Genomic DNA, 22,522 nt, shown 5'->3' on the forward strand with positions numbered 1-22,522 from the left:
GAGACTACGCACTGCTGGAAGACAGGCTCCACAGCCATCACCCTGCTTGCTTTCCTGCATTTTGCCCTGTTGGGGATCAGAGCCACCTTAAGCACACTAGAGGAGCACTCTCCCACTGACCTGCAGCTCCAAGCCCCATATCCATGGTTTTGACCACTGTATTCTCAACATCTGGCACACTCTATGATAGATAACAGAGACATAGTAAACATTGGGAAATATGTTAATCCCTGCATTCTTGATGTAGTGCATTTCTGGACATCGCATCTCCCAAGAGGCCCTTGTGAAAGTGCTGAGAACTAATCCCGTGAACAGGCATTTAGTAAGTAAACCGAAGGGATCAAGAGAGGGTCAAGATACACTGGGAGAGCTGAATGACAGAGTAATGTGAAGCAGAGACCGACTTCCCAGCAGAGTGCAGCCTTGCTATTTAATCTACAAATGCTCGTTCTTCTCCGTGTTACCATGGGCTATTTTGCTCCACGGTTTCATCTGAGGGTGGGAAGGGGAGGAGTACTTTAAAGCCACGGTGAAACTGATGCAAGTTGGTGCAGTACAGTGGCTAGAAAAGGAGAAGCTGTAGGCATTGCTGGATGCAATTAACTTGTTAGTCAGAAGAACAACCAGGTCTTAAACCCCAGATATTTGCTTGCTTAGAACTCCACTGAACTGCACATTGAATAATTGCCATTTTTCATTAATGCTAATATGGTGTTTCTTCTGAAACTGTTTTTAATAAATGCTGCACGCTGTGACTTACTCAACTGAGTGGCCTTTTTCTTTTTAAAGGGCAGCTAGAACTATGTGCATTTTAGAGTTGACAACATTTTGGAATCCACTTTAGAAAGACAGGAGGCAATGGTCTAATATCAGTGTGTTCACTGAAGGAACTTTGGAGCATGTCGGTAGGAGCAAGCGCTAAAGCAACTTCTCAGTAAAACAATAAACAACAAAGCATGGGCTCCAGCAAGGAGCATCTGCACAGCAGTGAGGTCTGTGTAGTTCTGGGCTGTTCTTGCATTTTACTTCACTAGCAGAACGTAGGCGAAGAACACCGCATGACTCCTTGGGCCTTTCGAGGATGCTCAGTTTGAAGAATCTGCCACCTTCGCGTAAACACAACCACTGAATGGTGCAAGACTCTACAGTGGACAGAGGCACCCAGAAAAGCAAGGCTTCTCTGTATCCTCCATATGATGGCCCAGGAAACACCATGTAGGCTGTAATGAGTCACACAGAGCGCAGCCTGAATTTCCTAACCCTCCGAATCATGAACAATAGATGGTTTTTATTTTAAGACCCTGAGTTTTAAGGTAGTTTGTAACACCATAATAAATGAGATGTCTACAGAGTTAGAAGCTGATTCCTATAGTCTTCTCTTAACTTTTCCCCAATTTGGAACCAAGTCTCTCCTTCAAATAGCCCCTGGTGATATGAGCCCTAGAGAAATGGCTCACAGTTTTCTTGCATTAACAAAGCATTGGAGATGCTGTAGGAAATCATAGTTTAATGACAAATCCCACTGGGATCATTTCCGCAAACATCTTTTCTGCTCAAAGCCACAGTGCACCACTGAGTACCAGGTCTCAAAGCGATGCTTGGGGTGTCGGAGCCTCGGGACTGCCGACAGTGTTGCATCCAGTAATCTTGATGTTCCTCCTTGCCTCGCCATGGCACTCCCTTAACAGAGCCACCTCCGGTGACTTAGTCAAGACCATAATCAGTAGAAAGATCTGACTCTGACAAGTTTCAGGGCTGCCAAGGCCCAAGCAGGCATCAGCCCACTCTCTTGAGAATTGCCACTCAGAACAGCCAACTCAGTGACCAAGCAGGATATCCTTAGTGTGAGCCACAGTTTCTCAATAGGAAGTGTGAGCAGCGGAGACATTGCAAAGGGAGGGCCAGAACCCAGAGATATTAATATCCGGTGAAGCGTGAGAGGGAACAAGCTACTTCAGAAAGAAAAGCTATTTCAGCAGCCAAGTGTGGAAAGAGAAAAGTGACTGAATAAACCACAGGTCACAGAGCTAAGTGTGTACAGGAATTCGTGCTTCTGTTTTTCCTAAGATTATGTACTCTTTTGAAAAAGATTTTCCTCTATTGCTCCATGAAATACGTGTATGTGTTTATACTTTAAGATAAGCTACAATGTGTCATTAATTCCTATTATTCCTAATCTGTGAGATACTAAATCCATTTATGCAATCTAATTATTACATAAACGTCTCTCAGAGAGCCAGCATAGTACTTTCCCCTCTGCGACTGACCCATTTGACTTCTCTTTTTTTCCTCACAATTTATTCATTATATATCCCAACTGAAGCCCACTACCTCAACTCCCCCAGTCCTACCCTCCCTTCCTTTTCCCCTACCCTCTTTCCCCTAGTCCACTGAAAGGGGGAGTTCTCCACTATTGCCATCTGCCCAAAGCTTGTCAAGTCTCATCGGGACTGCCTGGATCCTCTTCCTCTGTGGCTGGCAAGGCTGCATCACCAGGGACGAGGGACATTTGCTTAACCACGTTCGTAGCAGCTTTATTTGTAATAGCCAGAATCTGGAAACAACCTAGATGTCCCTCAACATAGGAATGGTTACAGAAATCGTAGTACATCTACACAATAGAATACTACTTACCTATTAAAAACAAGGAAATCATGAAATTTGCAGGCAAATGGATGGAGCTAGAAGAGAGCATCCTGAGTGAGGTAACCCAGAAACAGAAAGACAGGGTTGGCATACACTCACTTATAAGCCGACATTAGCCATATAATATAGGACAGCCATCTACAGACCTAAAGAAGCTAAACGCTAAGGAGGACCCTAGGGAGGATGCTTCAATCTTACTGAGAATGGCAACAGGATAGACACCAGAAGCAATGGGAGAGAGGAAACAGCATAGGAGCCTACTATAGAGGGTCCTCAGTAAGGAGTCACCCAATGGGGGATGAAAGCAGATGCTAAGACTCAGGGTCAAAGATTCGAGATTGCTGGATGCAATTCTGCTGGCAGTCCCAAGTCTCTGCCACATTAGGCAGCCAAGCACCTTTTGGGAGACCTGATACTCAGTGGTGCACTGCGACTTTAAGCAGAAACAATCAGGGAGCCTTATGGACAAAGAGAGGAGTGGGAACAAAGAGACATGGAGAGGACAGAAGCCCCACAAGAAGACCAACAAAACTAAAAGTTCTGAGCCCAGGAGGTCCTGCAGAGACTGATGCACCAGCTAAGGACCATGCATGGAGAGGACCTAGACCCCCCTGCTCAGATGTGGCCGATTGGCAGCTTAGTCTCCATGTGGATCTCTGAGTCAGGGGAGCAGGGGCTGCCTCTACCATGATAAACTCAGTTGACTGCTCTTTGACCACTTGATTTCTTAAAGGGGCCCCTAAAACTGGGAAAACCGAAATCTTTTATAGCCTCTGACTGGCACTTAGACCTTCTGAAGGGACTAACAGAGATTATAACACCTTTCACAAGTCAAAGCACCAATTCATCTGCCAACCCAGAAAATAGATAGTACTTTTCCATCAGAATCTAGCCTCACATCTGTGTGCTGAAGTGTGCAGTCAGACAGTGACCAGAGAATTCAGCAGAGCGTCCTTCTTGGGATCGAATTGTATAACACTTCAGAGACATAAACCCAGGAAGAAAACTGTGGAGGGGAACCATTACGAAGAAAAAGCAAGCTACAGTGAAGAGTGTTGTGGAGGACAAGCTCAGCATGACATGCTCTGTATTCAATAGGTTGCTGTGGGGAGGGAGACCGTTATTCTTTGCCAGCAAGTACAGAAGTCCACTGTTACTTGGTCATTGCAAAAGGACATTGGTTATCATTGTCTAGGTAAACCCCTTTCTGAGCTTTGTTAGCCCCTTCTGAGACCTCCTGTTCTTTTCTATGGCTTCCCATGGTAGCAGACCCAGAGCAAACAATGCCAAAACTACCATAGGCCACACACTACTAATCTTCATTTGAAGGTAGAAAACCACCAGTTGATATTCTTCAAATACAGAGGTCACATCAAATCAGTGATGCAAAGCTGAGTGTCTAGCTGGAGTGTGACTCTCCTCTCCTGACAGAAATAGCTTGAAGTAACAGTAGGAGTAGATGTCACAAGGGCATCGCCCAGCCCCCAGCTTTCCCCTCACAGCACCTGAATGTTTTCACTTCCTTTCTGACACTCTGCTAAAAGACCACTAATTTTACCTCCTTCTGAAGATGCAAATATCCCTGGAGAAGGAGGTTTGGGGCAGCAGAAATTGATTCTACATCTCCGTACTCGAACAGGAAGCAGAGAGAAAGCAGGGCCCAGGAAAGCTGTTTAAAGCTTGAAGGATGCCTGGGACAGCGGTCTTGTTGGAGAGTAGATCTGACATGAGTTTGAGCAGTGAGATACAGAAGAAAAATGCTGAAATGAGAAGACTCTTGAGGCGAAAGCATGGTCGAGTGGGGCAGAGCAAGGACAGTGAGGAACACTGGGAAGGAAACTTCATAAGTAGTAAAAATTATACTAGAGGTTGGGGCTTGGAGAAATTTTCAAAAGTGATTATGGTCAGCCTGAGATTCAGTGAGGACATAAGGCCTTGTTTTCTTCCTGTCACCAGGGTCCAGGATTACAGAAACCACAGACCTAGGGATTCACATCATGTTGGATTTTCATCACTGATTTGGGCTTCAGTGATATGGACAAGCCTCAACAAAGACAATTCACTCTGTTAGTTCACTGGACCACATTCTCCTCTGCAAGCTTCTGGCTTGTAAATGCATTTCGTCACTACTTTGAAGGTGAAACTGCATCTCTGGCCCATGAGAGATTTTCCAGGATTAGTCACATGTGGTCACGCCAAGCATCAGGCCCCTTTAATGTAGGGCCCAGCTGCTAGCATGGCGGAGCTGGAAACAGCTGAGAAAGGTGTTGGTTTCTGTTATCTGCCTCTGCATTTCCAACAGTCAGCATGACATGTGACAAACTTCCTCGAAAGACCGAGAAAAAGACGCAATCCAAAATTCAAAGATTTCTCAGAATATGTCCCATTGCCTGTGGCTTGAGGTGTGTTAAGATGATTTATGACTTCACAGTATATGTCACGTCAGAGCTAGAACTACAGGTGCTGATTAAACACAGGCACTGAGCAGTAACATTTGTTTCTCATGTTTTTTTTTTTTTAAGACTTTCTCCCTAAAGCAAAGTAAAAACTAGTCTTTATATCAAATTTGACTTCTGAAATAAGAAGAAAAAGTTTAGACTTTGGATAAATGTGATCAATCCTGGGGGAAGGGTGGTTGTTTTGTTTTGTTTTGTTTTGTCCAAGACAAGGTCTCACTATGCAGCTCTGGCCATCCTGGATCTCACTATGAAACCAAGCTAGCCTCTAACTCACAGAGTTAGATAGACCCAGCTGTGACCAATATTTTTAATATTATATTATGAACTAAAATTCTGACATTTGAGAATCTTATTTATCGTGCATGTGTATGTGTGTGTATGTGTGTGTGTGTTCATATGTGTGAGTACAGGCATGTGTGTAAAGGTCAGAAGACCACTTCGGTGTTCTTTGGGTGTTGTTTGAAACAGGGCCTCTTGTGGTTTGCTGTATATATGACAGACTAGTTGGGCTACGACCTTCCAGGGATTCTCCTGTCTCTGCCTTCCATCTCTACATAGGAAAGCTAGGATTGCAGGTGTGTATCTACTGTGCACAGCCCTACACAGGTCCTGGCTGTGAACTCGGATCCTCACACTTGATGGCAACCACTTACTCACTGAGTCGTCTCTCGGGCAGTCACGTATTCTTTAGGGCAATGGTACACACCTTCAGTTCCAGTACTTGGGGGGCATAGGCAGGTGGTGGATCTCTGTACGAGGCCAGCCTGGTCTACAAAACAAGTTCCAGGACAGCGTAGGCTACACAGAGAAACTGTCTTGGAGAAAAAAAGATATATATATATATTATTTAGGAAGCATATTCAGATGTGACATGATTTTAAAACAAGCAGTCTCAGGGAAGCCCTGGAGGCATCTATGTTCTTCTGTGGAGATTCCCAAGATCCTGTCTTTCCTGACTCTAGTTCTCAGAATCTTCATACACTTCAGCCAAAGCAATGCTGTGTGCTCATCATGGAAATAGATGAAGATTCTAGTCATCTTCTCTTTTACCAGACAAAATTTTAATATAATTTCCATCTTTTATTGCTGCAAGGTAAAAATTTGATCCCATTGTGAACAGAAAATTGTAAACAGAAAAACCCTGTTTCTTTGGTATGGTTGAGCCCTATCACACACTTTCAATCCAAGAACTTTCTGTTTATTGTAAACTGGTGATTTTAGTGTGGCTCACCCAGCCCTAGCACACACCTTTAATCCAAGTGGTTTTTGTACACAGGATTTAATAAAGTTAACCTAGGTCAAGAGGCAGAGCAAGAAATTAGCTGACAGGGATTAAAGAATAGAAGGGACTTTGAGTTGAGGGATATTTAAGACAGCATGGAGAAGAAGAAAGGGCTATTACCTGAAGTTCTGGCTTTAGCTTGGGCTTCAGCTCCTCCTCCTTCAGCTCCCTGACTTTATGGGCTTTGAGCTAGCAAGCCTTTGGCCTTGGGTTTTTGTTTGTTTGTTTGTTTGTTTGTTTTTTGGCCTTTTGCTCCTGGGCTGTCAATTGAGCTAGTGAACCTTTTGGGTTTTTTCCATGCAGACCATGAGCTGAGAAGGAAGGTTAGCTGGTTACTTTCTCTGCCTCACTGAGCTATCAGGTTTTCACCCCAGTATCTGGCTTCTGAGTCTTTATTGGTAAAATAGAACAGTTGGGATTTTCCTTCTTTCAAACAACATTTTATTGCATTTGGAGGGATATACTCCATTTTCATGACCAATGTTATTTATGTTAAAGTGTAAAGGGTGTGTTTTATGACAGCCTACAAACTGGGAAAGGATCTTCACCAACCCTGTATCTGACAGAGGACTAATATCCAGAATATATAAAGAACTCAAGAAGTTAAAAAGCAACAAATCAAATAATCCAATTAAAAAATGGTGTACTGAGCTAAACAGAGAATTCTCTGTAGAGGAATATCGAATGGCAGAGAAGCACTTAAAAGAACGCTCAATCCTTAGCTATCAGGGAAATGCAAATCAAAACAACCCTTAGATTTCACCTTATACGCATCAGAATGGCTAAGATCAAAAACTCAAGTGACAATACATGCTGGAGAGGCTGTGGAGAAAGCCTCCTCCATTGCTGGTGGGAATGTAAACTTATACAACCACTTTGGAAGTCAATCTGGTGCTTTCTCAGACAATAAGGAATAGTGCTTCCTCAAGATCCAGCTATACCACTCCTAGGCATATATCCAACATATGCTCAAGTACACAACAAGGACATTTGCTCAACCATGTTTGTAGCAACTTTATTTGTAATAGCCAGAAGCTGGAAACAACCCAGATGCCCCTCAACTGAGGAATGGATACAGAAATTGTGGTACATCTACACAATGAAATGCTACTCAGCAACTAAAAACAAGGAAATCATGAAATTTGCAGGCAAATGGCAGGATCTAGAAATGATCATGATCTAGAAATGTCATCCTTATTGAGGTATCCCAGAAGCAGAAAGACACAAATGGTATATACTCACTTATAAGTGGTTATTAGACATATAATATAGGATAAACCTACTAAAATCTGTACACCTAAAGAACCTGAACAAGAAGGAGGACCCAGGGTAAGATGATCAATCCGAATTCAGAAAGACAAACAGGATGGACATCGGAAGAGGGAGAAAACAGGAAACAGGACAGGAGCCTACCACAGAGGGCCTCTGAAAGACTCTACCCAGAAGTATATCAAAGCAGATGCTGAGGTTCATAACCAAACTTTGGGCAGAGTGCATGAAATGATATGAAAGAAGGGGGAGATAGAAAGACCTGGAGGGGACAGGAACTCCACAATGAGAGCAACAGAACCAAAAAATCTGGGCCTAGGGGTCTTTTCTGAGACTGATACTCCAATCAAGGACCATGCATGGAGATAACCTAGAACCCCTGCACAGATGTAGCCCATAGCAGCTCAGTGTCCAGGTGGGTTCCCTAATAAGGGTAACAGGGGCTGTCTCTGACATGAACTCATGGGCTGGCTCTTTGATCACCTCCCCCTGAGGGGACCTCAGCCTTACCAGTCCATAGAAGAAGACAGTGCAGCCAGATGGAAGGGGAAGAGGACCTTCCCTAACAGTGGACTTAGAGAGAGGCATGGGAAGAGATGAGGGAGGGAAGGTGGGATTGGGAGGGGATGAGGGAGGGGGATACAGTTGGGATACAAAGTGAATAAACTATAATTAATATAAAAAATTAAAATTAAAAGTGGTGTGTTTTAACTAAACTGAACACATATTATAAAAAGGTCTATTTATTTTCTAACATAGTACCTTTTAATAAATATAAACCACATAAAAACTTGATTGTTAAGGTCATCAATGTTATTAAATATCATAAAGGGGTCTTCTTATACTGAAATGCTTGGAAATGGATACAGACATCTTTCTAGTTGGTTTTCAAGTTAATTCTTTAAACTTTCTAGCCATCTGCTGTGGTTTGGATGTGCTTTAAGGATTGTGTTTTTAAAAGTTTGGTCCTTGGTATGGCTGTGGTGAGGTAATGGGCCTAGTAAAAAGTGCTCAGGTCATTAGGATCACTGATCTTGAAAAAGATTAAAGGATGTCTCATGTAATTTCTAAGAATCGATGATGAGAGCAAATAACACCTGATCTTCTCCCTGGCTTCCTCTTTTGAGATGTGACCTCTTCCTTTCACATGTTCTTAGCAATGTCATCTATCATGTTAAGGACCCAAATGGGACTCTCAGCAGAGCCTGTGCCATGCTGCCTGGACTTTTAGCATCCCCCGAACTATGAGCTAAATAGAACTCTTTTTGTTACAGTTAGCCATCCTGGACAGTTCCTTAGTGATAAGAAGTGAACTTACATACCATCTAAAACCCATTTCTTCAGCTTAGGTTTTCTACTACCTCCAATCTCCCAACAGAATGAGCATATGCAGGGAAATTGTTTTGTTTTGTTTTTTTAATGCAACAGTTGGCACAACACAGAAAGCAACCAATCTCAGTGTTTCCCCAACTACAAGCAAAGATTCTGCAGGAAAAGAGCAAGTTCCCCCGCCCCCCGACACCATCTCTGAGCACCTGGATCTTTCCTCCCCACTTGTAGACTAGTCTTCCTTGAATATGTGGGGATTCCTTCTCCCACTCAGCAGTTCATTACTTGCAGGAAAATCGTGAAGCTGAGCACTGTACCTAGTGCATGCCACGCCCTCACAGATCTTTGTACCCAAGCACAAGCTGTTGACCTCAGAGAACAGTAGTCCTCAAAAATTTGGAAGAATACAGGAAGGGTTTTATTGTAACACAAGAAGGCAAGAAAGAAACAGGTCTCCAACCCAAGGAGATGGTGCTTTAAATATTGTGATTTTGTTCACTATCTTGAGTATCAGATTCACTTAAGCAGAAGTATAAGTGAAATGCCTCGGGATCTGGTTTTAACAAATCTGACAAGTTAGTTTAGATAAGACCTGATTAGCACACTGTAAAGAGTGCCAATGGATGATTGTGTCATCAGAAATGCATGGAATGTACTTAGACGTCTCTTTTTCAGTCGGATGAAATTCTGAGAATTAGAGAGGCCAAATGCAGGGAATTTCCAGGAGTCTGGGGCTAAGCACAGAATGCCAGCTCTGCACACAGATCATGCTTCTCTGGCATGGGTGTCTCCTCAAGTCTTTGTTCTTCTTTCTTGCTGCTTTTATGAACGAAATTTTGTCTTTCCCACCACATCCCTAACACAGATATTGAAGTGTTAACCCTACTTCTACAGACAGGTGACCACCAACCCAACAAGCCTGATGTTTTTACAAGAATGAGAAATTCAGACCCACCAATACATGTGGAGAAAAATGATGTGAAGATATAAGAAGAACAGAGGTGAGCATCAAGATGGTGTCTTCAAGACAGTGAGAGGGGCCTGAAAGCCTTCCCTCCCATCTCTCAGAAGGAACCAACCTTGCAGGATTTGGGTTTCTCTCCTTTAGAATACAGAGACAAGGATTTCCTATATTTAAGCCATTCAGCCTGTGGGATTCATTGTAGCCTCAGGAAATATTCTTCAGGTTTCCAAATTTGCCAAAATTTCTCTCAAAAGAGAGAACTAACTCTAAGGAGAATAAATCTACAGAGCCCTTTGCTTTAGTAACAGCATGAACATTTCTCCCATTACAGCTCTGATAGCTGCTTCAGCCACACACAGCTCATGAAAGTCTTCCTGCACCTAGGACTTCAGCAGGAATAAGGAGAGGTATGGACACTCGGTGCTGGAAACTAGAAGTGTGGCCTGGAATACATGAAGTCCAAACTCTCCAGTTCTCTAGCTATAGCATTCATTTAGGGTATCCTTCTTGGGGGCTTCTTGTTCTGCTGCTCAGGATGGCTAGAACCTGATCCCTGTGTGGATCTGGCCCACCCACACATCCTACAACATCTAAGCACCAACAATGGGAGCTTTCTAAGGACTTTGGTGTTGCTTCTGACCTTAATTTAACCAACAGTTGTCCTCTTTCTTTCTGTGCCTACACCCTCTTCTGACTGCCACTTACCAACAAGCATCATCATCACTGCCACTAGGGTCCTCTGTAACCGTTGTCAGTGCTCCCCTCGGCTGCTGACTCCTGCCGGTCCTGTGGACTCTGCCTTTCGATTTCTTCTCCCCTTATCTGCCCGCTGCCATCAGGCTTACTCAGGCCATTAGATGACAATGCTCAGACACCAGGGGTGTTTTTTTGAGGCAGAGTTTCTCTGTGTAGCAAGCCCTGGCTATCCTGGACTCTCTTTGTAGACCAGGCTGGCCATGAATTCACAGAGATCCATCTGCCTCTGCCTTCTGAGAGCTGACTAAAAGTGTGCACCACCATGCCCAGTGACACCAGGCAATTTTAACATGGGTACTTGGAAGGGTGATGTAAATGGTAGCTGTCAAGGAGGGATGGGCTGAGGGTCAAGAATGGACTTGAAATTTTGGAATCAGGTAATCCTATGAAAGGACATGAAAAATGGCTTAAGTTCATCCAATGCATATCTTTCATGCTATTAAAAAGAAGTTTAAAGTTCAGTATTTTGTTTGGGGTGACTAAAAATTCGCATAAATGTTAAGGTGTCAACAGCTACTTACAAAATGGCAATATCAGAACATTTTGAATTATTACAGAGGCTCCCAACTTGTTTGGATTTCCTTTCTCTAATATTGTAGTCCCTGCCACTATATTTAGCTGTGGTTGGGGTTAAACGCTCTGTTTAATGTCTTCACATGGTCAACAAGTGATTAATGAGTGAACTTCTTAAAACTGAGATTTGTAAAAAACAAGACTGACCGAATCCCTGATATTTTCCTACCCTCCTCTCCTACAACTCTTGCTCCAAATGATATTTTAAAGTTGATTGTTAAAGAGAAAATCATCAAACGTACATGCATGTGTAGGACATATGGCGACTTGAGCCACTAATGCACCTGACACCAGCTTTTAGCCCATGCACTGTAAGAAAGACACCAAAGGGCAGATAGTGAATGGTCGCTGGGGTGAGCGCAGCAAGTCATACTTTTCTTCGATGGCGTTTCATTTATAAGATGAAATAGGAAAATGTGGGGACATTTCCTCAAATCCTCTCTCCTTTATCATTATATTTTTGTTTTCTGTTTCTAATTGTCACGCTCGAGGATGCCCTTTGTACAGACAAGTGTCTGGCATGTGTGCATGCGTGCATTCATGTGCTGGGGCATGCCTGTATACGCACCGCGCACAAGCACATCTTCAGGACGTTTGGAAGTCTGGGCACCCTCCTCCATCACTCTCCACTCTCTGCGTTGACGCTGGGCCTCTCGTTGAACCCAGAGCTTCTGCTTTTGACTTATCTAGTTAACCAGCTCACTCTAGGGATCTTTTATAAAGAGATCAGTCATAATAGGGTGTGTGGGGGGAGGTGTCGGGGGTCAGTTGGCTAAAAATGTGTAATAATATTAGTTATTAAATTAATTAAAATGTGTAATTACATCAATTATAATGTTGTTGTTTTTTTTTTTTTAAACAACTACAGCACAACCTTACAGAGGGCCAGGGATGATAAAGTATAAGCTGCTGGGTGTCTTCTGGATTAAGCCAAATAAAATAAAAGCCCGAAATTGCATTGGGCAAGCACAAAGATGGATGCCGACTGCGGTGAGCAGCTCAATTCATATCCAACCTCTCCTTCCTTTCTGTCAGCTTCTTCACAGATTTGAAGATGGGTGATTAGCAAGAGGTGGGGGAGAAAAAGCTGGTGAAAAGTGTCTTTACCCCCAAGCCTCATAGACTTGTCTGAACTTGCTTGCATAGTTTTAGAGAAATACCTTGCACCTGACGAATGCAGTTCTGGTCATAGAAACAGGGACGTCTTTAGACTGCCCTGGGGTCATAGCAAGAGAGACTGAGGAGGAGAAGCTTTGGTTAGGGCGTGTGTGTACACACAGAGAAGGAGAAGAGGAAGCGTGCCAACACTTTGTGTCATAAACCCAAGTACACACCTCCATGCTGAGCCCTCAGGCTTACCCATGAAGTACTTGCCAGCCCTACTTGGCATGTGGCTTAAACTGAAGGAGAACTTTCCAGGCACCCTGAATCCTTGCACTTTACAAGAATTGATTTACTCATTGATAAGATCTTAGCCCCAGTACATGGAGAACACTGAGACTCGAAAAAGATTTTGAAAGTTGCCCAAGCTTGGCTGGGCATGGGAGTGCACTTCTTTAATCCCAGCACTGGGGAGACAGAGGTGGGAAGACTTCTGTGAGCTTGAAGCCAGCCTGGTCTACAGAGTACTTTCCAGGACAACCAATCAACCAATGGAACAATCAAAGTTGTCACAGATTTTGTCAATACACACGCTCACCACCACCATTCTCAGTGCTCTCTAGTGGAGGGCTTTCCCTTTTTAACATTTTCCTTCAATTTTTTTTTTCTGAGAAATAAAAGCAGAAATCATCCTGTGTGCCATCAAAACCCACTTCCTCTACTGTGTTACATGCTGGGTATTTTCTGAATGGAAATAATAATATATGCCTCTGCAGCAAAATGGCTCTGTATTCGTTCATCTCTATTCATTTGTCATGCCTTTTTCTGCCCAGAAACTTTGCCTCAATGGGTTCCTACCAAGCATGTACATTCCACAGCCCACGGGTTGAATGTGCCGCAGGATAGCTAAGAAGGTGCCCAACACAAAATTCATAACCTTAAAACATCATAAGGATTTTGTTGCTGTTTTGTTCTGTTTTGAAACAGGGCTTCTCTGTGCAGCCCTGCCTGTTCTGGGACTCACTCTGTAGACCAAGCTGACCTCAAATTCAGAGATCCACCTGCCTCCCCAGTGCTGGGATTAAAGGTGTGGCACCACTGTCAGGCATTTTTTTTTCATATTTTTAAGTGTGTTTTTTCAAATGTGAACTTTGTAGATGGCAACACTGTGTGCAATGTCACAGGCTGACCATGTGAGACACGGAGCATGAAAAGCTGAATAAGATAATGCATTTAATATCAGCAATGAATATAAAGTGCTAATAACGATGGCTGACACTTTCTGGGCACTTGCCTTATGCCTTTCACCATTCCATGCCGTGTGTACATCAGCTGCCAACTTCACCACAATCTTGTGATCCACAATTTTCACTTCCTAGAGGAAGAAGTCTCAGAAGCAGTAAGAAACGTATGATAGAGCTAAGGCTCAAACTCAAGCAGTTTGAAAACTAGACATCAACGAGAAAAAACAAAGACAACAAGAAAAATATGTTCAGAATGCAGTTCAGGAAATGAGAACTGAGGGCAGCCCATGGCCATGAGTCGAGGGAGACAGTGACCACGTGTGCCAGCATCTCGGCCTCAGGGAGGCTGTCTTGTCTGCTGTGGATGTGTGGCTCTTGGATTACAGATGATAGTACTGGCCTGGAGCGATGAGCTGGATATTTGAGAGGCAGAAATGAGATACTAGCATGTCTGTGGCAGAGACGACTTTGAGGGTGTCTGGGAAAGGTCAGCAATGTAATGTTGGGATGGTTATGTCTCATTAGTGTTCATTCATTTAATAATACCTGATAAGTACACACTCTCTGCCTAGAAACTTTCCCTAGACACTTGAGATAATTAATGAATAGAATAGAAAAAAAAATTCTTGTTATTATGGAGGTTGTCTTGAGAGTGAGACAGGTAATAAAATGAACATAATAAATAAGTATATTACAAATTAAGATATCCTATAATCTCAGCACTCAGGAGGTGGAGGCAGGAGAATTTTGAGTTCAAGGCCAGCCTGGGCAGCATCCAAGATCCTGTCTCAAAAACAACTCTAACAGAAATAAGTTAGAAGATGGTAAGCATTATAAAAAGGACATCAGGAAGTAGTTGAACATGTCCTAAAGGAGGTTGGACTAGCCAGGGCTGAAATCCTAAGGCAGGAGATGGCTGGTTTGTCAGCTAGTACGTAGTTAGCAAGCAGGAAGCAAGGTCAGAGAAGGTGCTTGATGTGACAAATGGAGCACTGGGAGCAATTCAGAGGAAGAACAGTGGTATTGGACATACGGAAACAAGTTAATCATGAACACATTACAAAGCCCACAGATGTGCTGATAAGTGAGTTGGATGTCAGAGGAGGGGCACCAAGACAGCTCAGTGGCCTACGGGCATCACCTAAGGATGGAGATGCTATTAACTGTAAAAAGGAGCCTTCCTCCAGATGGTTTGAATCAAGCAGATTAAAGAGGCTGCTAGGTGGGGCTCCCAACAATGGGAGTGAGGGCTGTTTCTGACTCTTTTGTCTGTACTTGGGACCTTTACCTCCTGCTGGTTGCCATGTCCAGCCATGATGTGAGGGTTGTAGCCAGGCTCATTAACTCTTGTCAGGCCACGTTCAGTGGATATTCACCAGAGGCTGGCTTTTTTTTTTTTTTTTTTTTTTTTAAGGGAAATGGAAGTCAAGTTCATCTGGGTGAGAGGGGAGGTGGGGGAAGGGGCTGAAAGGAGTGGAGGGAGGGTGTAATTTATGAAAACAATAAAAGTTTTTTTTTTTTTAAGAGGCTGTTAGACATCAAGGTGGAGAGCTAAAGTCAACTCAGAAATGTGGGATAATGTGTAGAAGCAAAGTCTGGGGCAGGAATTCTTGAAACATGAGTGAAAGAAAATTGAAAGAAAGGATGGGATGGGGCAGAGGAGAAAAAAGGTTGAAGGTCGAGGCAGAAAGAGCAGGAGCGCCTCTGCAGAGGAGCGAAGCTATGGTGAGCGAAGCTATGGTGAAGAGGGCCCTGGGGCTCCTGCTTGTCCACAGGAATGGGCACACCCACCAGAGAGTCATGTCAGCCTTTCTCCAGGAGTGAGAAGTTGGTCAAACAGTTTTAAAGGTCAGAAACAGCTGCTGCTTTTTTCCCTCTGCCGCTTGCCTTGACAATTTGCCTAGGTCCTGAAAGACAGCTCTGAGGCCACTAGGGGGAGAGTTTGTTGGTCCTTAGCCCACTTCTTTACCTCCTGTCCACATGAGGCTTCTAGCTAGGCCAAAATTTGTTTAATAAAACAACCCTGGCCTCTACTCCTCCACACACTCACATATGCTCATCATCCTTGAAGCAAGCCTTTGCTCTAGTAATTCCCGTATTATCTCAGTTTTCACTTTCTTTATTTTATTAAAAAAAAAGAGAGAGAGAGAGAGACATATGGAGCCTCATACTTTTGCAATTAAAACCTAAGTTGCCTTCTATACACAAACACAGTTTTGTACCTCCAAAAGTGTCTTCTCCAGCCCCGTAGTGCCAAGAGCTGGCCTTCACTAAGAACTAATACTGCCTAGTCTTAAAACGGATCCACTATTTTTTTTTTTTCACTCATTCTGGCTATACTCCCTGCTTTGGAATGGATCCTAGAGGAATCAGGTCTGGCTGTGTCATAGTGTGGAAATGAAACACAGGGAAAACAGTCTGAGTTCTATACAGACACTGGCACATCTGAAGTCTTCAGCCACTGGGTCTACAAGCCTGTGGGTGAAGAAGGAGCTGATAAGAACTCCAGGCCCATCATCCATTCAACATCCACATCACTTCATGTCTCGTGGATTTGCTTTTTCATGAGTTAATGTAGTATGCTTATTATAGCAGAGAAACCAGACATAGAGAATGAGGCGTCTGGGAATGGATGGCACAACACTGGGGAGACAGCACCAGTGAGACAGCTGCTGAGTCAGGCTGGCTGGAGTTCAGTCCTACCCCTGACCAATTTTTCCTTGAGGCCCTGCCTCGCTTGCCTGGAACCCAGACATTTCCTCTGGAAAAGAGGATGCAGTGGTCCACAGCTGGAGGAATGTCTGTGAGGATCCCTACCAGCTGTGGAGAACAGCTGACTCTGCAGTGAGCCTGTTCCAGGCACTTCAGTCAGGACGCCACATACCGGAAGGTTATCCTTGTGTTTGTTGTATCACAGTACATGCTCTACGTTGAGGCTGAAGGGAAAAGTTACTGCTGCGTTTCATTCAGGCGGCTGTTCACAAGTCGTTACACTTTTTTTCCTCAAGCAGGGCGACAGTTGGAGTTAGGACTGCACTGAGGCCAGTACCAGCCACTGGAATTTGTGCTCTGCAATCCGGCTACCAGTCATCCAGAGCAGAAGGCATTCTGAGAGTAGGTGTGCTTTGAAGCCATTGAAATGAGAGAAAGGATTTCCCTCATGGCCTCCCACAGTAAAATACTGAGGTGACTGTAGGCCTCTGCCATCGGCACTGAGCTGTGGAAGGCCACCTCAGTGAGGAGCACATAGAGGAGGATGTTCCACAGGCTCTGGATACTCTTCTCAGTGAACTCTCCCCATTGTCCATGCCCCAGGAAGAACAGACTCAGCTGTAGTCAGCCCTGCTTGCCTCCAGGCCTACTACATCCCTTCAAGCCTGGGGCATCCCACTACCCCTAGGTACGGTATTCCCAATCCATCCCAGCTTCCTGGCTCTCTCTTTCTATCAACAAAGCCAACCCTTGCCCAGAGGGAGCCAGGGAAGGCCCTGGGGCTCAGCTTCCTCCATTAGTCATCACTGCTGTGGCCATATCTGCCACTGAGGAAATGGGAAGGACATGGTTTTCCCCTTCCCAAGACCCTGAGTAGAGCTCCCCAGTAAAAGACAAAGTCTTAGTGTGATGACACTCACCCCCAAGCTCGCCTTGAAAGGAGATCATTAGTAATGAGTAAGTACAACAAGGCAGGAAAACCAAGGAGTGGGGAGAACCAGGGTATTCTTGCTTCCAAATTCCTAATTTGGCCTCATCCTGCACAGTTCTGTAGCTTGTTAGATCATCTTTGCCCCAACTGGCAGAGCACAGTGGGAGAAGCTGTGGCACCTGTTTGTAGATGACTCAGCCCACCTCAGGTGCTTTAAAAGACATTTCCCTGAAGCTGCCACCTACCCAAATACTTCAAAGACCCAGGAAACAGAAACTACCCTTCATGATGTTGGGACTTTGAGCAGATTCTTTCATATCCCAAACCTGCGATCAGGTCCACAGACACCCCTTATGTTTAAGTAGGATGAAGGCACAGGTCATAAGATACAATGTAGCAGGCAGGTAGGATGAAAGGCTGAAGATTCGGTGCAAAAGACAACAAACAGAATGCACTCTGGGAGATTTTTTGGGAAAGGCAAAAGTATATGAGTGAATCCCAACACACGAACCACAAGAACAAGGGTAAGCCAACCCACCACCACCACCAAGCTCTGCTGTAAGAAGGGAGGCTCAGTGGGGAAAGTGCCTGTATAGTTTATACAAAATCCTGGATTTGATCCCTAGCACCACACAAGACATAGCAGCTCACACCTTTAATCCTTTAACTCTCTGGAAGCAGAAGCAGGAGAATCCAGAACTCAAGGTCATCTTCAGCTTCATAGAGGCCACCCTGAGGCTTTAAAGAGTCTGTCGCAGCCAGCTGATGGTGGTACATGCCTTTAGTCCCAGCACTTCGGAGGCAGAGGCAGGCAGATCCCAAGCAGACCAGATGCCTGGTCTACAGAGCTAGTTCTAGGACAGCCAAGACTACGCAAAGAAACCCTGTCTCAAAAAAAACAAAAACAAACACAAACAAACAAACAAACAAAAACACCTGCCTTTCAACAGCTGTCTAATTGGACTTACAGCCAGCTGAATAGGTGGGAATTCATGCCAGGTACCATAAACCTAGCCAACTACCTGTGGCTGGAGAGGTTGTAGACTCTAAAGGAGAACATACTTACTGCTACTTTACTAAATCAATATCATTTCTGGCTTCATTCTGAATACTGGTGCTTATACCCACAAGCTAAGTGCAGCTTTCACTCCTCATCAGAGAAGCTTCTATTATCAGCATAGAGGCTACTGCACAAACCCACAGCTGGTCAACATGCAGAGGATAAGGAACCAAGGGGTGCCCAGACCAAACTGGTATATCAACAATGCAACCTATTCCTAAGGAACATTGCAGAAGAAGGAAAGATTATCAAAGCCAGAGGACTAGGGCACCCTGCTGCTAGATAGTGCCTTCTAGACATGACAGAGAAGTAGCGCCCATGAAATCTCAGAAACATGGCTGCCTAGGAAAGAACTGCATGATGACGCCACCAACTGTCATGCTAATGTGCATAGGGACATTTTCACAGGACCCTACAAGAGCTACAGGCAATCAGTGGCTGATGAGAGAGGGAATCGGTCTGCTCCAGGGCCAAGCCCCTACCAAGCCGTCAGCCCTAAACATGTGTATGAAAAAGCAACATCAAGTGGGCTCAGTAGAGTGTGTGTGTGGTGTGTGTGTGATTATAACAATGATAGTTTTAAAAAAGATTGGAGGTAGGGACAGGAGGAGTTAGATGGACAGAGTGAGTGGCAGAAATGATGTAAATACTATACTAATGTATACAATTCTATAAAAAAAAATTAACTTTAAAAAGCCTGGATCTGGAGAGATGGTTTTAGTAACCAAGAGCCGAGGACTTGGGCTCAGTTCCTAGAACCTACATGCAGGCTCACACTCATCCATCACTCCAGTTCTGGGCGATCTGACTTCCTCTTCTGACTCCCGTGGGTGCTGGGGGCACAGAGGTCTTTGTACTCTCAGAGAAGCCCTAAGAAAACCAGGAATGTTCTTCACAAAGGGCTATCTCCTCAATGGAGAAGATAAAATCAAATACTTGTATTCCACCCAGAAAGCTGAAAGTGGATTTTGTCAATGACCTTTCTGCTATCTGTGGAAGCAGGGCTCACCCAAATTACCCAGAATGATTGATTATTCCAGATGATTCCCTTCCTAGATTATCATCCATCCTTAGGGGAGATGCCACAAGTACTTTATGACCTGCTGACCTCTGTGTTATCTCAGAGACCACACTAGATTCTAAGCCGTTTAGCTGTAGAACCCACCCTCATGGTTACAGGTACTCCGTAAAGGAGTTTTCATATTGTCACACCTTAAGCTCTGTTGTGTACCTGGAATTGGACTGATTGGACTGATGCCTACACGTCTTTCCCCAAGTTGTACTGTGTTCTAAATATGCTGACAATAAACCCCCTGGCATTAGATTTCCTACACTCTGATCCAGGCTGATGAAGCCAATCTACTCCAGGTTTTCATTCCTACCTTTCTGTGGGGTTCGATTCCCTGACTGACCCCTGGAGGGACCCCCTCACACTGACACCATGTACACACGATGCACATATATGCAAATAGTCATACACATAACATAAATAAATCTAAAAAATGTTAATATATAAAAAGAGCTCTTAAAAAAACTCCAATTAGTCTATAACAAGATGAGATTGGAAGAAACTGGTTATTATTTACTAATTATTAAAAGTAAATGCTTTTTATTAAAAATATTAAGTGCACTATGGGGAGGGATAAGAGCATTGTGTAGGAAGAGGCATGGAATGGTGAGTGCTAGCATCAACAGTCTTACTGACAACTGACAGGAGTCCTTTTCTTTGTAATAAGAATCAAATGTAACAATGCTGTCTACCAATAAAGTCCAAAAATCCAGCAGTTTTTCAGGCTGGATGCCTCAGCTGGTCTTCTGTATATGCTAGGGAAGGGCAAGCAGGCAAAGAGCAAAAGCTTCCTTCTTCCATGCCCTTTATGTAAACTGCCACCAAAAGCTGTGGCCCAGATCAGCGTGGATCCTCCCACTTCAAAAGACCTCGATAGCCAGAGGCAAGCAGATCTCTGTGAGTCTGAGGCCAGCCTGGCCTACTAAGCAAACAGGCAGGGCTCTGTTACACCCAGAAACCCTGTCTCAAAAAACTAAAAAAAAAAAAAAAATCTGGATTAGAGTTGTATCTTCCCATCTCAAAAGATTTGGATTAAAAATGAGTCTTTAAAGGATTTGAATGATTTCATTAAATGATTAAATTCCACTTTTAAATGATTTCAATAAGAAAAAAACCACAGAGGTTCCCAGCTGCTTGGTAGTTAAGTCCAGATGCTGTCAACTTGACAGCCAAGAATAGCCATCATAATGAGACCCCGTCTCAAAAACAACACAAACAAAAAGACGGGAGGAATTATTTAAGATCTTGTGTTTAATCCGACAGAGGATCAATATGAACTCAACGCAAGAGTGATTGTTGGGGTCTTACACCCTTTCTCTCCATGTGAATCTTTGGCTGCTGTCCCACGGTTCAGCTTGAAAGAATCAGACTAACTTTGTAACCTATGTTTCTTTTAATTGCCTTATAACTTATATTTGCAAGTTTTAGGCCCATGTTAATTAAAGCCTCTTAGTGCTTCTCCAGAGAACCGAGGAATGTAAAAGTTCCTGACATTAGCCATCTGTGAGGGCAGAGATAAGGAAGAGAACAAGTAGAGATCTCTACTAAATGGAGAAAAAAATCACTGGCTGGCGCCGGTGAGATGGCCTTTGTTTGGAAACTGGGCCAAATGGCCCCAATCCTTCTCCTGACCTTTGATCCAAAACCTGTAACCCCCACTCCTCAGAACAGACATGGGATGAGTTAATCCCCCTCCCACATTTAACTGTGGATGGCAGGAAATTCCAAACTGACTTGACGATCAGATATTTACGACAGGGCTGACTGGACCTAAGGGTGACCAGAACTGACCAATTATTTTAAAAGTTAAACACTTCATCCAATCCTAAATTGCCAAGAAGGCAATGCCAGTAGATTCCCACCTTGTGTCTTTTAAAAACCCAAGGTCTTTGTCTCCCGGTGCCACTCCTTGCTGAACAGCAGGGGTGACCCCATTGTACAATGGTCAAGAAGAGTCTCTTGCGTTTTTGCATCGATGGATGATTAGTTTTCTGAGTTCTCTTCATACCTTCTTATATTTAGGCTCTTGCTGGGCCTAACAAGCTCAGACTTGCGGATCCTGCAGTGTGGCACCTAGCTGGTGGCACCTGACCGCTTAACTCATCTGGATTTTGCAGCCCCAGAGGAGACTGAATCACCATGCAGCTAATCCTTCTGGAAAAGGCAGAAGCTTGGTTTTTGGTTTTTCGAGACAGGGTTTCTTTGTGTAGCCTTGGCTGTCCTGGACACTCTCTGTAAGACCACGCTGGTCTTGAACTCACAGAGATCCCCTGTCTCTGCCTCCCCGAGTGCTGGAATTACAGGCGTGCGCAATCATGCTCAGCGCAGTACTTCTATGTTTAACAAAACAGGACTCAGGCTTCAAAGTCCGCTGGAGACCCTTGTTAAAAATAGAACGGCCGCCTCCTAACCCCAGATGTGCCTCATTAAAATGGAGCAGGGGAGAGGATTGCGCCATTGTAAGAAGCGCCTTGAGCAATCCTCTGCATCTTTGCCAGGCTCTAGAGAAGAACGTTCTGAATCACCGGATGGAGGAGTGAGAGCCCACGCAGGACTGTCAGACTCGAGGCCCAAAGCCAAGGAGTACATCCCCTTTCCCTGTACTCACACTTGCAGCCTGATTCACACAGGTATGTATTGTTCACAAGCAAGCATTTTAACTTCCAGGTTACTATCACCCAATTTGGAGAATAAACACAAGTTATGACGCTTCTTCAGCTTGCTTGCTTGGGTGGGTTAACCACAGCCGGCTTGTGTGTAGAGATTTGTATACGGGTCCTGCCATCTAGTGGTGGAAGAGACTACTGACACCTGCGGCAAGGAACACGGCCTCCCTGCTGGGAGCGCTTGAAGGCCGGTAACATAAAATAATGGGCTGGCCCGTACATGAAGTCGCTGGTGACATTTTGGTTTGGGTTTCTTCGAGACAAGGTTTCTCTGGGTAGCTTGGCTGTCCTGGACTCGCCTAGTAAACCACGCTAGCCTCGAACTCAAGCCTCGATCAGCCTTGCCTCTACCTCCCTGAGTGCTAGGATCAAAGGCTTGCACCACCACGCCCGGATGCTGGTTACCGTTTTGTTTTGTCTTGTCTTGTCTTGTCTTGTCTTGTCTTGTCTTGTCTTGTCTT

Source organism: Psammomys obesus, unplaced genomic scaffold (genome assembly GCF_907164565.1).
Source record: "Psammomys obesus unplaced genomic scaffold, mPsaObe1.curated_primary_1811, whole genome shotgun sequence".
In the NCBI taxonomy this organism is placed as follows: Eukaryota; Metazoa; Chordata; class Mammalia; order Rodentia; family Muridae; genus Psammomys; species Psammomys obesus.